Genomic DNA, 17,538 nt, shown 5'->3' with positions numbered 1-17,538 from the left:
TATGACAGACCAACAGCTAACATCATTCTCAATGGTAAAAAGCTGAAGGCATTTCCTCTAAGATCAGGAACAAGGATAGGATGTCCTCTGTCACCTTTTTTATCCAACATAGTTTTTTGTAAGTCCTAGACAGCAATCAGAGAAGAAAATGAAATAAAATGTATCCAAATTGGAAAAGAAGAAGTAAAACTGTAACTATTTGCAGGTGACATGATACTATACATAGAAAATCCTAGAGAGGCTACCAGAAAACTACTAAAGCTCATCAACGAATATGGTAAAGTCGCAGGATACAAAGTTAATACACAGAAATCCCTTGCATTCCTATACACTAAAAACGAAAGATCAGAAAGAGAAATTAAGGAAACAATCTCATTTACCATCGCATCAAAAAGAATAAAATCCTTAGGAATAAACCTACCTAAGGAGACCAAAGAGCTATACACTGCAGACTATATAAAATGTTGATAAAAGAAATCAGATATGACACAAACAGATGGAAGGATATACCATGTTCTTGGACTGCAAGAATCAATATTGTCACAGTGACTATACTACCGAAAGTAATCTACAGATTTAATACAATCCCTGTCAAATTACCAATGGCATTTTTCACAGAACTAGAACAATTCTAAAATTATATGGAAACACAAAACACCTTGAATAGCCAAGGAAATCCTGAGAAAGAAACACAGAACTGAAGACTCCCTGACTTCAGTCTATACTACGAAGCTACAGTAATCAAAACAGTATGGTACTGGCACAAAAACAGAAACATAGATCAATGGAGCAGGATAGAAAGCCCAGATATAAATTCATGCACCTTTGGTCAACTAATCTACAACAAAGGAAGCAATAATATACAATGGAGAAAAGAAAGTCTCTTCAATAAGTGGTGCTGGGAAAACTGGACAGCTACATGTTAGAGAGTGTTCTAATTTCATTCTTTAACACCATATGCAAAAATGAACTCAAAATGGGTCAAAGACCTAAATGTAAGGTCAGATGCTATAAAACTCTTAGAGGAAAACATAGGCAGAACACTCTTTGACACAAATCGCAGTACGATATTTTTTGAACCACCTAAAAACAAAAATTAACAAATGGGATATAATTAAACTCAAAAGCTTCTGCACAGCAAAGAAAACCATAAACAAAATGAAAAAAGAACCCAGAGAATGGGAGAAAATATGTGTAAACAAAGTGACCAACCAAGGATTAATCTCCAAAATATACAAACAGCTCATGCAGCTCTACGTCAGAACAAACAATCCTATCAAAATAGGCAGAAGATCTAAATAGGAAGAAGATCTAAATAGACATTTCTCCAAAGAAGACATACAGATGGCCAAGAGGAAGAGGCACATGAAAAGATGCTCAACATCACTAATTATCAGAGGAATGCAAATCAAAACTACAATGAAATCTCACCTCACACCAGTCAAAATGGCCCTCATTAAAAAAATAAACGACAAATGCTGGAGAGGGTGTGGAGAAAAGGGAACCCTCCTAAACTACTGGTGGCAATGTAAATCGGTACAGCCACTATGAAGAACAGTATGGAGGTTCCTTAAAAAACTAAAAATAGAACTACCATATGATCCTCCCACTCCTGAACATATATGTGGAGAAAACTTTAATTAGAAAACATACATGCACCTCAATGTTCATAGAAGCACTATTTACAATAGCCAAGACATAAAAACAAAGTAAGTGTCCATAAGTGGATGACTGGATAAAGAAGTTGTGGTATAAATACATCAGTGCAAAGAAGCATTATTCAGCCATTAAAAAAGAAGGAAATCCTGCCATTTGCAACAACATATATGGACCTTGAAGGCATTATGCTAAGTGAAGTCAGACAGAAAAAGACAGATACTGTATGATCTCATGGAATCTCAAAAAACAAACCAAAACCTCATAAAAAAAGAGATCAGATTTGTGGTTACCAGACAAGGTGGGTGGGAAGAGGGGGAATTAGATGAAGGGGGGTCAAAGGGTACAAACTTCCAGTTACAAAATCAGTTAAGTACTAGGGATGTAATGTACAACATGGCGACTCTAGTTCACACTGCTGTCTGGTATATTTGAAAGTGAAGAGAGTAAATTCTAACAGTTCTACTCACAAGGGAAAAATATATTTTTACACATATATGTCATGATGGATGTTAACTAAACTTACTGTGGTAATAATTTCAAAACATATGTAAATCAAATCATTATGCTGTATACCTTAAACTTACACAGTGCTATATGTCAATCATATCTCAATGAAAATGGAAGAAAACAAAAAATAAATTAACGTCAGCTTTCATAAGGCCCACTGTAATCATGTACCATCTAATAAAATGCAAGGAAATCAAAAAAATCACTTCTGGGCTTCCCTGGTGGCGCAGTGGTTGAGAGTCCGACTGCGGAAGCAGGGGACGCGGGTTCGTGCCCCGGTCCGGGAAGATCCCACATGCCGCGGAGCGGCTGGGCCCGTGAGCCGTGGCCGCTGGGCCTGTGCGTCTGGAGCCTATGCTCCGCAACGGGAGAGGATATTCTACAAAATAACAGTCATGTAATCTTCAGAGAGTCCCTGGCCACGAAGGTCAAGGACTGAGGAAAAACGTTCCAGATTAAAAAGGACTAAAAGGACCTGACAACTAAAGTAATGTATAATCCTGGACATTTATTGGGACAACAAAACTTGGATGGGTGTGGGGATTCGATGACAGTAATGTATATGAGTTAATTTCCTGATTTTTATATTGCATCATTATTACGTGGGAAAATGTCCTTGTTTGTAGAAAATGCACACCAAAACGTTAATGCTATTCTTGGAACTGAACTGACCATTGTTTCGAAATAAAAAGAAACAGGAAAGCCATCTATCAGTCTTTTCCTCCACTCTTCCTCATATTAAGTTCTGTAAGCCACTGAGATTTTAGGGTTGATTTGTTATAATAACAGTCAGGCTATCTTAACAAATTTGCCCCTTTGCTTTACCACTGACAGATTATTTATTAGTGTGGGACTTGCTGCACCTTTGCCATTATTGATCCCAGTCGAGACATGCCAATTGCTTCTAAATTCATCCTCATAATGTCTGTAACCTTACCTTCCAAGTTTCAGGTTTCTTGCTGTCACTAGTATATACTATAGAAAGGGTCAGTCAACCAGAGCCTGCAGGCCAAGTCAGCCAACTGTCTATTCTTGCATGACCCACAAGCAAAGGATGGCTTTATATCTTCAAATGGTTGGGGGGGGGGGGAAAAATCCAAAGAATAATAGTTTGTAACATGAAGATTACATAAAATTCAATTTTCAATGCCCATAAATACAGTTTTATTGGAACACAATCATGTCCATTCATTGACGTATTTTTCTGTAGCGGCTTTCATACTACAACAGCAGAGAAAATATTTACTTGCTTGACCTTTTACCAGAAAAAAAGAAAGAAAAAATGTGCTGAAGGCTGTACAACAAAAAACAAAAAAGTTTCCCAAACCAAGCTTTTATTATTAAGAGGCTAGATAGCTGCTAAGAGCAGAGGCTCTGAAGCCTGAGACCTGGCTCCTCCATTTACCAACTCTGTAATCTTGGGAAATGGACATACTGTTTCTGAACAGCAATATTTGATTGGTAATAATAATGGGACACAATTCAGAGGGTTGTGAGAATTCCACGAGTTATTACAGGGCAGGTCCTTAGATCACTGCTTAACAATAAAATCAGCATTTTTTCTTTCTCCTTTTTAATTTAAATTGTGTAGTATCATTAAACATACATGTTCTTTTCAACACTGATCTCCAGAAAAACAAAAATAACTCTCAAAATTCAAAGACATTATATAACAACAATCTAGGAATGTAAATTAATTCATAACTTTGTTTATATTAAATCCCAATGAAAGATTAAAGGGCAGTGACAGAGGCAGTCTTAATCCTGAAAGTATTACTTAAAGCAAAGGGAAGGATAAGAAAAAAAATTTATGTTGTAGTTGAGAAATTAAAATAACAGGAAGATACTAGAATTCTTCCTATTACTATAGTGGAGGGGTTGAGTTTAGACACAATAAATGAGTCTATAGTCTGTGTATTCCTGAACCCTTTTAACCCTTAAAATCCACTTAACAAAAGTAATGTATTTCAGATGCTGGAACATAGAGAAGAAATATGATGATACATTTTACATTTGTTCCCTCCCGTATATACTAAGAATTTAATGCTTTTAATAATAGAAAAACATTTTCTTCAATATATTAAATTAGTTTGAACACAAGGATTTTACCAACACATGTAGTTAAGAGTCTCCTGGAACAGTATATAGAGTCTTTTCATATTTTTTCTCCAAGTTTTTATAAGATTTCTGAGGCAAGTTTAACAGTTTAGATATTTAATAAAAATAGACTACAAAGAGCACCATTCTAGCCTTTCTAGGAAATTTAAGGTAGATATGAATTGGTTGAGTTGGCATAAATTTGCCCAAATTCATAAATATATTTGCATATTTATATTCTCCTTCTGGTTTTAGGTTCACTCTAAAGTTATGGTATACAGCAAAGGAAACCATAAGCAAGACGAAAAGACAACCCTCAGAATGGGAGAAAATATTTGCAAACAAAGCAACTGACAAAGGATTCATCTCCAAATATACAAGCAGCTCATGCAGCTCGATATCCCAAAAAACGAACAACCCAATCCAAAAGTGGGCAGAAGGACTTAAATAGACATTTCTCCAGAGAAGATATAAAGATTGCCAACAAAACACATGAAAGGCATACGCAACATCACTGATCATTAGAGAAATGTAAATCAAAACTACAATGAGGTATCACCTCCCACAGGTCAGAATGGCCATCATCAAAAGGTCTATAAAACAATAAATGCTGGAGAGGGTATGGAGAAAGGGAACCCTCTTGCACTGTTGGTGGGAATGTAAATTGATACAGCCACTATGGAGGTTCCTTAAAAAACTAAAAATAGAACTACCACACAACCCAGGAATCTCACTACTGGGCATATACCCTGAGAAAACCATAATTCAAAAAGGGTCATGTGCCACAATGTTCATTGAAGCTCCCATTTACAATAGCCAGGACATGAAGCAACCTAACTGCCATCGACAGATGAATGGCTAAAGATGTGGCATGTATATACAACGGAATATTCCTCAGCCATGAAACGAAATGACAATTGAGTTATTTGTAGTGAGGTGGATGGACCTAGAGACTGTCATACAGAGTGAAGGAAGTCAGAAAGAGAAAACAAATACCGTATGGAATCTAAAAAAAAAAAAGGTCTGATGAACTAGGGGCAGGACAGGAATAAGATGCAGACATAGAGAATGGACTTGAGGACACGGGGAGGGGGAAGGGTAAACTGGGACGAAGTGAGAGTGTAGCATGGACATATACACACTACCAAATGTAAAACAGATAGCTAGTGTGAAGCAGCCACGTAGCACAGGGAGATCAGCTCGGTGCTTTGTGTCCACGTGGAGGGGTGGGATACAGGGGGTGGGATACAGAGGGTGGGAGGGAGACGCAAGAGGGAGGGGATATGGGGATATATGTATACATAAAGCTGATTCACTTTGTGATACAGCAGAAACTAACACAACATTGTAAAGCAATTATACTCCAATAAAGATGTTAAAAAAATAAAGTTATGTGATAATATTCATGGAATTTTCTTTTTCACTTGCAACACTGTTAGCAATCTGAGATAAAGTGATAGTCATTAATTCCGTTTGTTTAATTTCTTAAGCCATATACACTTGTTGTGTTATTACAGTAACTTTGACAAGTCCATAGCTCCTTTCATGTGTAGTACTTTTATACTTTTACGAGGCAATATCTATCTTTATATCCTGACTAGCACATTTAAATAAAACTCATCTTAGTTTTATTTGTTCTTTTCTATTTCCACATCATCACACATCAAAGTATTAAGGGCTGTAGTTTTATATGGGTAAGAAACTTCACACACACATACACAAAAATACTGTATGTTCCATTTATATGAAATTCAAAAACAAGCAAACCTAATCGGTAGTAACAAAAGTCAGAATAGTGGTTACCTCTGATGGCGAATGGGTGTAGGTGTGAGTGGGCGTAGGTATTGGCTGGAAAGAGACACAAGGGAACCTTCTGGAGAAATGAAATTTTCTCTATCTTTAATCTAGGTCTAATTACAGGTGTACACATATGTAAAAATCTATCAAGCTGTATACTTAGTCATGTATTTTAATAAAATCACTATATTGTTTAAAAAGAGGAAGTGAAAAAGGGTAATATCTGTCTTGTCTTACAGTAGTTTTAGAATTGTAGCTCATCAATAGAATTGGAAACAGTTGTGTACTAAGTGAATGAAAAGAGGTCAAGTCATGGAGTAAGATTCCACAGAGGGTGGGAAACTGGAAGTCACCCCAAGGGCCACTGATAAGTGGTGAGAACATTAGAGAAATACTCAAAGTCTAGCTTTCCATTGTTCTTTATCAACCCTCTGAAATCGCCACAGCTTTTTCTTACTCCTATTGCCATCCTAAACATAAAAAAACATTTGGGAAGGCAGGCAACAAACAGGAGCAGCTGTTACTATTGGCACAGAAGAAAGGAAGAGCCGCACAGAACCAGCAGCATGTAGTAGAACGGCCATAAAACGAGGACAAAGCAGCAGCGCGCCCAAGGATGGCAGAGAACTGAATGCCAGCAATGGCGACCAGCAACATTTCCACTTTTCGAAAGCTACTAAGAAAACTTAAACACAAATAATGGTTCTTAGTCAAGTCACGGACACATAACCAATAACTCAAATGCCCTTTTCATAAAACCATGCCCAGGTTCTCGGTATCCCAAAGCAGTTAGATATTCTAACCCCAGTATTTTTACTAACATCTTTCAGCTTACTAAAGTACTTAAGAGTTTGCTAAGTAAATCTTAGGTAAGATGAAATACTTTACTTGTCAACACATTTGCTGGCTTCTTTGTATTTCTCAGCAATTTCAGGTAGCTTGGATAAGTAAGCTGTGAACTTTGCATTTACATGCCTGACAAGGATAGGAGTACAAGAGACAAAACCCAATTTAAAAAAAAGCAAACAAACATATAGCAGGAAAACTTTATCCAGAAGAAACTTGGTGTTGACTAGACTTTAAATAAAAAGCAATATTAAAAATAGAGTCACATACTGATAATTGTTTTTCCAGTAAGAAAAATTAATTCTAAACTCCTATGCATCAAATAATAAAGTTTTGTAAACACCAGCTGATAGAATTACAAAGAGAAGGTCTCAGATTCACCACACCAAGAGGATTTTAACACAGCTTTCTTGGATAGATCCATCTGCCCAAGCCAGAAAGTACATAGAAAAATTAAAGAACAAAATTAATAAGCTTAATACAATAGGCATATAAAGAACATATTCCTCGAGAATTATTTTAAGCACAGATCAAGCATTTATGAAAATTCATATAAATTTCTACAAATTCAAAATAACTGTTATCATAAAACTCCATGCCCTAAATTAATTTAAAATAATTGAAAGAAAAGTAGAACTTCCCACCCAGCTAGAAATTTAAGAACGCAAATCTAAATAAATCCTCATTCAAAGATAAATCATACTGAGAAGCAACAAATTTTAGATGTAAATCATGAAGAAATACTTATAGAATTCAGCTTACGAGATACATTGAGATAAAATAAACTTTAAGTCAAAAGCGTATTTTAAATGCTAATTTTAGACTAGAAATGTATAAAGGATTAAAATTAATAAGCTAATCCACTAATATAAGAAGAAAGAAAAAGATCAGAATACATCAGGAGAATATCACAAGGAATAATAAAAAAAGAAAAACAAAAATTCATGACATAGCAACCAAAAGTATAAAAGTCAAAAGAAGAAACGTTTTTTTAAAGACTAATATTTAAAAACCTATGATGAGAATGATAAAGAGAAATGTATTCTTATAAATTTGAAAGCTGTAAGAAATGAACAACTTCCTAGAAATATAAGATGCATCAAAACGGGCTGAAGAAAACACTGACAACTTGAATAGTACAATAAGCATTTAAGAATGAATCGATAACTAAGTATCTTTCTCTCACCAAAACCCATAGACCTAATTGTTATTACTTACCAGGATTACCAAATACTCAAAAGACACATAACGCCAACTCTATTATGACTCTTTCAGAGAATAGGAAAAAAAAAAAAAAGATATATCTTCTATATCTTCAACTCATTGTATAAATCCAGCATAATCTTATCAACACCATGAAAGGACATATGGGAATGAAAGAATAGAGGTAAATTCCATTAATACAAAAACAAAAATCCTGAGTAAATAAACAGGAAGGTGAATCTTCCAATATATAAAATCAATATATACCATAAGCAAGTTGGATTTATCTAGGGAATTCATGTTTGGTATAACATTAGAAAGTGATTCGCTAATTAATGGATTGAGAAAATACAGTTGAATGTCGCAAAAACACTCCCGAAGAAGTAACACACAGAGAAAAGATTTACTTCATAAGTACCACACCACAGAAATGAACCTAAAATGTTATGAATATAGAGACAAATAAACTAATGCAATAGAACAGAGTATCCAGAAAAAAAGACCCACAAATATACGGAAACATGGTCAATGGTGTTTGAACAAGTAATTAGCCATGTTGAAAAATAAATTGGGGACTTCCGTGGTGGCGCAGTGGAAAAGAATCCGCCTGCCAATGCAGGGGACATGGGTTTGAGCCCTGGTCCGGGAAGATCCCACATGCCCTGGAGCAACTAAGCCCGTGCACCACAACTACTGAGCTTGCACTCTAGAGCCCGCGAGCCACAACTACTGAGCCCACGTGCCACAACTACTGCAGCCTGTGTGCCTAGAGCCCATGCTCAGCAACAGGAGAAGCCACCGCAATGAGAAGCCCGTGCACCGCCACGAAGAGTAGCCCCCGCTCACTGCAACCAGAAAAAACCCGCGCACAGCAACGAAGACCCAATGCAGCCAAAAATAAATAAATTTTTTTAAAAAAGAAAAATAAACTGGATCCCCATTCATACCATACACAAAAATCAATTTCAGGTGGATTAAAATCAATGTAAAAATACAAAACCATAAAGCTACTAAAAGACAATAGAGTAGAAGGTGCATCTGATATTGGGGGCAGAGAAAATTTTAATAAACTAAATGTAAAAACACATAAACAAAAAAAAATTTACAAGTTCCACTACATTAATTAGAACTTATGTTCATAAAGGACAAGGCAAACTTGGTGAAACATTTGCATCACATAAAACTGAAAAGGACTGTTATGTAGAAAATAACGTTTTAAAACCTACAAATGAATACGAGACAGACAATCCCCCCCAGAAAAATGGGAAAAGATACTTCTTTTATAAAAAGAGAAAATAAGAAAAGACAAATGACCAATAAATATATAAAAGATGCATTACATTATGAGCTCTCAAAGGAATTAAAAATTAAAATCATAGGGAGATCAGAGTTTATACTCACCAGCTAAGCTAAACAAGATTTCAAAATTTCACAAGGTGAAATAATGGCAAAGATATAGAGTAACTAGAAATGTTACATAATGCTAGGAAAAGGTAAACTGTGCAACTACTTGGACGTCAATTTGGTGCTTTTCTGTTAAAGGTGAAGTTTAAAAATTTTTTATTTAGTTTTCTTTCAACAAACAGGCTTACACAGATGCAAAGACACTGAAACCAGACAGCTTCAGTTTGAATCACGGCCCTTTCACTAATTAGCTGTGTAACCTTGGGAACACCCACGACCTCTCTCTGCTTCAGTTTCTTTATCTGTAAACTAAGGACTGAGAACACTGTCTGTCATGCGGTAAACATTCAATAAATGTTAGCTGGGCTTACATGGAGAAATAAAGATCATTGTAAAACAATAATAATCAAAGGATACACCCATTAGCTTTGAGAAAAATATTTGTTAGGCATGACCTTTATATTTGTAATGAAAAATTATTTTTTAAACTACCCTGACAGGCAAATCTACCTGTGGCACAAAAAATTCTGATAAAACTAAACTTAGGAGCTGGGAAAGTACAGTATTTAAATCCACTTATCACAAGGAAGTACAAGCAAGTTCTTAGAACTGAGGGGACTACAATCATTTACTGAGCAAATGCCACAAGCTCACCACCCCAAAAGATTTCCCAACCTGTGAGACTAAGAGGATAGTCTTTACAGCAGAGCTTAATGAAGCCCTTCTGTTTGGTACATTAACTCAAGCATATGACTACCTGCTAGGAAGCTGAGTCCCTGACAATCTCAGGCACATGCTGGTGAACGCCCCCAGTGCTTTGCGTCCTTAGCTATACATTGGAAAGACCTGGGAGTTTAAAAAAAAAAAATTAAAAATTCTCTTGCCCAGGCCATACCCACACCAGTTTAATCAAGTTCTTGGGATGGGACCCAGGAAGAAGTACACTTGAAAATCTTGGCAGGAGATTCCAAAATGCAGCCAAGATTGAGAATCACCATGTTAGTACAAATCCCCATCACTCTACCTTGAAAAACCCAATCAGTGCCCCACGTGGGCATAATTTTACTTGACCCCTGATAAGCTAGCCAGTCTAGAATTGACGGTCTGAAGCTCTAAAAGGTTCGTTGTTTTTTTTTGGTATAGAGATTAAGGTAAAGCCTTTAAAGACCAGAATATGAACAAACCACTGTGGAACCTGTGGTTTCACCTGAGGTTAAAATCCTGTGTAGAGTCATACAACGGAGGACAGTATCAGTCAAAAAAGTATTATATCAGCGCGCATTGCCCTCACCTACCACAGAGACCTGAACGATCACGTCATCGTCATGAAACTGCCTACAATTCACAATGATGTCTGAAAAGCACTCTTCATTCAATCTCCATGAGAAGTGCACCAAAGAAGGCAGAGAAACAGTAGTAGGTTTACTCCATTCATAGAGGACAAGGTCTACACAGACTCTGAAAAACAAAAACAGTTCACATACAAGAGTATCTTAGTAATGCATTCTATTGTCCTTACTGATGTGGTATTATTAGAAGGTAAGTTCCTAACTGCATCATACAATATCAACCAAAAGTCTGTGGGCACCAACTATAGACACCTACATTACTAGACTTCTGTATTTACACATAGGCGTATTTTTCTTTTTTAATTGGGGTATCATTGTTTTACAACGTTGTGTTAGTTTCTGCTGTACAACAAAGTGAATCAGCTATATGTATACATATATCCCCTCCCTCTTGGACCTCCCTCCCACCACCGCCATCCCGCCCGTCTAGGTCACCAAGGAGCCCCAAGCTGAGCTCCCTGCACTATACAGCAAGTTCCCACTAGCTATCTGTTTTATGCATGGTAGTGTATATATATCAATCCCAATCTCCCAATTCATCCCCCCTCCCCTTCCCCCCTCCCCGTGTCCACATACTTCTTTTTTTTTTTTTTTTTTTTTTTTAAATAAAACAAACTGCTTTTATTTAGAATCATCTATTTTTTTAAACAGGGGAAACAGTAATTACAAATAAAATCACCAAAGTGAGGATCTTAAAGGACATGTATTTAGCACATCTTCGTAGTCTATATAACATTGTATCTATTTTGAAGTAATTCCTAACTTTTTATTAGTTCATACCACTTTAACATCTGTTAGTGTGAATTAGTACATTTTTTTCTTTTTTTTTTTTTTTTTTTTTAAACATCTTTATTGGGGTACAATTGCTTTACAATGGTGTGTTAGTTTCTGCTCTATAACAAAGTGAATCAGCTATACATATACATATGTTCCCATATGTCTTCCCTCTTGCGTCTCCCTCCCTCCCACTCTCCCCATCCCACCCTTCCAGGCTGTCACAAAGCACCGAGCTAATATCCCTGTGCCTTGCGGCTGCTTCCCCCCAGCTATCTACCTTACTACGTTTGTTAGTGTGTATATGTCCATGACTCTCTCTCGCCCTGTCAAAACTCACCCCTCCCCCTCCCCATACCCTCAAGTCCGTTCTCCAGTAGGTCTGCGTCTTTATTCCTATCTTACCCCTAGGTTCTTCATGACATTTTTTTCCCTTAAATTCCATATATATGTGTTAGCATACGGTATTTGTCTTTTTCTTTCTGACTTACTTCACTCTGTATGACAGACTCTAGGTCTATCCATCTCATTACAAATAGCTCAATTTCATTTCTTTTTAAGGCTGAGTAATATTCCATTGTGTATATGTGCCACATCTTCTTTATCCATTCATCCGATGATGGGCGCTTAGGTTGTTTCCATGTCCTGGCTATTGTAAATAGAGCTGCAATGAACATTTTGGTACCTGACTCTTTTTGAATTTTGGTTTTCTCAGGGTATATGCCAAGTAGTGGGATTGCTGGGTCATATGGTAATTCTATTTGTAGTATTTTAAGGAACCTCCATACTGTTCTCCACAGTGGCTGAACCAGTTCACATTCCCACCAGCAGTGCAAGAGTGTCCCCTTTTCTCCACACCCTCTCCAGCATTTATTGTTTCTAGATTTTTTGATGATGGCCATTCTGACTGGTGTGAGATGATATCTCATTGTAGTTTTGATTTGCATTTCTCTAATGATTAATGATGTTGAGCATTCTTTCATGTGTTTGTTGGCATTCTGTATATCTTCTTTGGAGAAATGTCTATTTAGGTCTTCTGCCCATTTTTGGATGGGGTTGTTTGTTTTTTTGTTATTGAGCTGCATGAGCTGCTTGTAAATTTTGGAGATTAATCCTTTGTCAGTTGCTTCATTTGCAAATGTTTTCTCCCATTCTGAGGGTTGTCTTTTGGTCTTGGTTATGGTTTCCTTTGCTGTGCAAAAGCTTTGAAGTTTCATTAGGTCCCATTTGTTTATTTTTGTTTTTATTTCCATTACTCTAGGAGGTGGGTCAGAAAGGATCTTGCTGTGATTTATGTCATAGAGTGTTCTTCCTATGTTTTCTTCTAAGAGTTTGATAGTTTCTGGCCTTACATTTAGGTCTTTAATCCATTTTGAGCTTATTTTTGTGTATGGTGTTAGGGAGTGATCTAATCTCATACTTTTACATGTACCTGTCCAGTTTTCCCAGCACCATTTATTGAAGAGGCTGTCCTTTCTCCACTGTACATTCCTGCCTCCTTTATCAAAGATAAGGTGTCCATATGTGCGTGGGTTTATCTCTGGGCTTTCTATCCTGTTCCACTGATCTATCTTTCTGTTTTTGTGCCAGTACCATACTGTCTTGATTACTGTTGCTTTGTAATATAGTCTGAAGTCAGGGAGCCTTATTCCTCCAGCTCCTTTTTTCGTTCTCAAGATTGCTTTGGCTATTCGGGGTCTTTTGTGTTTCCATACAAATTGCGAAATTTTTTGTTCTAGTTCTGTGAAAAATGCCAGTGGTAGTTTGATAGGGATTGCATTGAATCTGTAGATTGCTTTGGGTAGTAGAGTCATTTTCACAATGTTGATTCTTCCCATCCAAGAACATGGTATATCTCTCCATCTATTTGTATCATCTTTAATTTCTTTCATCAGTGTCTTATAATTTTCTGCATACAGGTCTTCGTATCCTTAGGTAGGTTTATTCCTAGATATTTTATTCTTTTTGTTGCAATGGTAAATGGGAGTGTTTTCTTGATTTCACTTTCAGATTTTTCATCATTAGTATATAGGAATGCCAGAGATTTCTGTGCATTAATTTTGTATCCTGCTACTTACCAAATCATTGATTAGCTCTAGTAGTTTTCTGGTAGCATCTTTAGGGTTCTCTATGTATAGTATCATGTCATCTGCAAACAGTGACAGCTTTACTTCTTCTTTTCCGATTTGGATTCCTTTTATTTCCTTTTCTTCTCTGATTGCTGTGGCTAAAACTTCCAAAACTATGTTGAATAAGAGTGGTGAGAGTGGGCAACCTTGTCTTGTTCCTGATCTTAGTGGAAATGCTTTCAGTTTTTCACCATTGAGGATGATGTTTGCTGTGGGCTTGTCATATATGGCTTTTATTATGTTTAGGAAAGTTCCCTCTATGCCTACTTTCTGGAGGGTTTTTTATCATAAATGGGTGTTGAATTTTGTCGAAAGCTTTCTCTGCATCTATTGTGATGATCATATGGTTTTTCTCCTTCAATTTGTTAATATGGTTTATCACATTGATAGATTTGCGTATATTGAAGAATCCTTGCATTCCTGGAATAAACCCCACTTGATCATGGTGTATGATCCTTTTAATGTGCTGTTGGATTCTGTTTGCTAGTATTTTGTTGAGGATTTTTGCATCTATGTTCATCAGTGATATTGGCCTGTAGTTTTCTTTCTTTGTGACATCCTTGTCTGGTTTTGGTATCAAGGTGATGGTGGCTTCGTAGAAGGAATTTGGAGTGTTCCTCCCTCTGCTATATTTTGGAAGAGTTTGAGAAGGATAGGTGTTAGCTCTTCTCTAAACGTTTGATAGAATTCACCTGTGAAGCCATCTGGTCCTGGGCTTTTGTTTGTTGGAAGGTTTTTAATCACAGTTTCAATTTCAGTGCTTGTGATTGGTCTGTTCATATTTTCTATTTCTTCCTGATTCAGTCTTGGCAGGTTGTGCATTTCTAAGAATTTGTCCATTTCTTCCAGATTGTCCATTTTATTGGCATAGAGTTGCTTGTAGTAATCTCTCATGATTTTTTTTATTTCTGCAGTGTCAGTTGTTACTTCTCCTTTTTCATTTCTAATTCTATTGATTTGAGTCTTCTCCCTTTTTTTCTTGATGAGTCTGGCTAGTGGTTTATCTATTTTGTTTATCTTCTCAAAGAACCAGCTTTTAGTTTTATTGATCTTTGCTATTGTTTCCTTCATTTCTTTTTCATTATTTCTGATCTGATTTTTATGATTTCTTTCCTTCTGCTAGCTTTGGGGTTTTTTTGTTCTTCTTTCTCTAATTGCTTGAGGTGCAAGGTAGGCTGTTTATTCGAGATGTTTCCTGCTTCTTAAGCTGGGCTTGTATTGCTATAAACTTCCCCCTTAGAACTGCTTTTGCTGCATCCCATAGGTTTTGGGTCGTTGTGTCTCCATTGTCATTTGTTTCTAGGTATTTTTTTATTTCCTCTTTGATTTCTTCAGTGATCACTTCATTATTAAGTAGTGTATTGTTTAGCCTCCATGTGTTTGTATTTTTTACAGATCTTTTCCTGTAATTGATATCTAGTCTCATGGCATTGTGGTCGGAAAAGATACTTGATTACAATTTCAGTTTTCTTAAATTTACCAAGGCTTGATTTGTGACCCAAGATATGATCTATCCTGGAGAATGTTCCATGAGCACTTGAGAAAAAATGTGTATTCTGTTGTTTTTGGATGGAGTGTCCTATAAATATCAATTAAGTCCATCTTGTTTAATGTATCATTTAAAGCTTGTGTTTCCTTATTTATTTTCATTTTGGATGATCTGTCCATGGGTGAAAGTGGGGTGTTAAAGTCCCCTACTATGAATGTGTTACTGTTGATCTCCCCTTTTATGGTTGTTAGTATTTGCCTTATGTATTGAGGTGCTCCTATGTTGGGTGCATAAATATTTACAATTGTTATATCTTCTTCTTGGATCGATCCCTTGATCATTATGTAGTGTCCTTCTTTGTCCCTTTTAATAGTCCTTATTTTAAAGTCTATTTTGTCTGATATGAGAATTGCTACTCCAGCTTTCTTTTGGTTTCCATTTGCATGGAATATCTTTTTCCATCCCCTTACTTTCAGTCTGTATGTGTCTCTAGTTCTGAAGTGGGTCTCTTGTAGACAGCATATATAAGGGTCTTGTTTTTGTATCCATTCAGCCAATCTGTGTCTTTTGGTGGGAGCATTTAGTCCATTTACATTTAAGGTAATTATCGATATGTATGTTCCTATTTCCATTTTATATATTGTTTTGGGTTCGCTACTATAGGTCATTTCCTTCTCTTGTGTTTCGTGTCTAGAGAAGTTCCTTTAGCATTTGTTGTAAAGCTGGTTTGGTGGTGCTGAACTCTCTCAGCTTTTGCTTGTCTGTAAAGGTTTTAATTTCTCCATCAAATGTGAATGAGATCCTTGCTGGGTAGAGTAGTCTTGGTTGCAGGCTATTCTCCTTCAGCACTTTCAGTATGTCCTGCCACTCCCTTCTGGCTTGTAGGGTTTCTGCTGAGAGATCAGCTGTTAACCTTATGGGGATTCCCTTGTGTGTTATTTGTTGTTTTTCCCTTGCTGCTTTTAATATGCTTTCTTTGTATTTAATTTTTTGACAGTTTGATTAATATGTGTCTTGGCGTGTTTCTCCTTGTATTTATCCTGTATGGGACCCTCTGTGCTTCCTGGACTTGATTAACTATTTCCTTTCCCATATTAGGGAAGTTTTCAACTATAATCTCTTCAAATATTTTCTCAGTCCCTTTCTTTCTTTCTTCTTCTTCTGGAACCCCTATAATTCGAATGTTGGTGCGTTTCATGTTGTCCCAGAGGTCTCTGAGACTGTCCTCAGTTCTTTTCATTCTTTTTCTCTATTCTGCTCTGCAGTAGTTATTTCCACTACTTATCTTCCAGGTCACTTATCCGTTCTTCTGCCTCAGTTATTCTGCTATTGATCCTATCTAGAGTGATTTTAATTTCATTTATTGCATTGTTCATCGTTGCTTGTTTCATCTTTAGTTCTTGTAGGTCCTGTTAACTGTTTCTTGCATTTTGTCCATTCTACTTCCAAGATTTCGGATCATCCTTACTATCATTATTCTGAATTCTTTTTCAGGTAGATTGCCTATTTCCTCTTCATTTGTTAGGTCTGGTGGGTTTTTATCTTGCTCCCTTCATCTGCTGTGTGTTTTTCTGTCTTCTCATTTTGCTTATCTTACTGTGTTTTGGGGTCTCCTTTTTGCAGGCTGCACTTTCGTAGTTCCGTTGTTTTTGATGTCTGTCTCCAGTGGCTAAGGTTGTTTCAGTGGGTTGTGTAGGCTTCCTGGTGGAGGGGACTAGTGCCTGTGTTGTGCTGGATGAGGCTGGATCTTGTCTCTCTAGTGGGCAGGTTCACGTCTGGTGGTGTGTTTTTGGGTGTCTGTGGCCTTATTATGGTTTTAGGCAGCCTCTCTGCTAATGGGTGGGGTTGTGTTCCTGTTTTGCTAGTTGTTTGGCATAGGTTGTCCAGCACTGTGGCTTGCTGGTCGTTGAGTGAAGCTGGGTGCTGGTGTTAAGATGGAGGTCTCTGGATATTTCCACCGTTTAATATTATGTGGAGCTGGGAGGTCTCTTGTTGACCAGTGTCCTGAAGTTGGCTCTCCTACCTCAGAGGCAGAGCCCTGACTCCTGGCTGGAGCACCAAGAGCCTTTCATCCACACAGCTCAGAATAAAAGGGAGAAAAAGTAGGGAGAATTAGTAGAAGTATGAGTAAAGAAAGAAGGAAAGGAGGAAAGGAAGGAAGGAAGAAAGAAGCAAAGAAGGAAAGAAAGGAGGGAGGGAGGGAGGGAGGGAGGAAGGAAGGAAGGAGGGAAAGAAGGAAAAAAGACAGAAAGAAAGATGATACAGTAAAAGAAAATAAAGTATA

At 36.9% G+C, this 17,538-nt stretch overlaps 1 protein-coding gene across 2 annotated transcripts in view; it reads right to left on the bottom strand.

The window, feature by feature from the left end:
- Positions 1-10,640: 10,640 nt before the first annotated feature.
- SLC7A11 (solute carrier family 7 member 11) overlaps positions 10,641-17,538 on the bottom strand; it is a 314,580-nt gene continuing 307,682 nt past the window's right edge. Inside the window, exon 15 of one of the 2 annotated variants that reach the window (XR_004349977.1) lies at positions 10,641-10,971. The gene's annotated coding sequence lies outside the window, so the exon portion shown is untranslated. The remainder of the gene's footprint in view (positions 10,972-17,538) is intronic. The other variant, XR_004349976.1, reaches the window with a different exon arrangement.

This window comes from Phocoena sinus, chromosome 5 (assembly GCF_008692025.1).
Source record: "Phocoena sinus isolate mPhoSin1 chromosome 5, mPhoSin1.pri, whole genome shotgun sequence".
Lineage (NCBI taxonomy): Eukaryota > Metazoa > Chordata > Mammalia > Artiodactyla > Phocoenidae > Phocoena > Phocoena sinus.
This window is presented reverse-complemented; position numbering and strand designations above follow the sequence as displayed.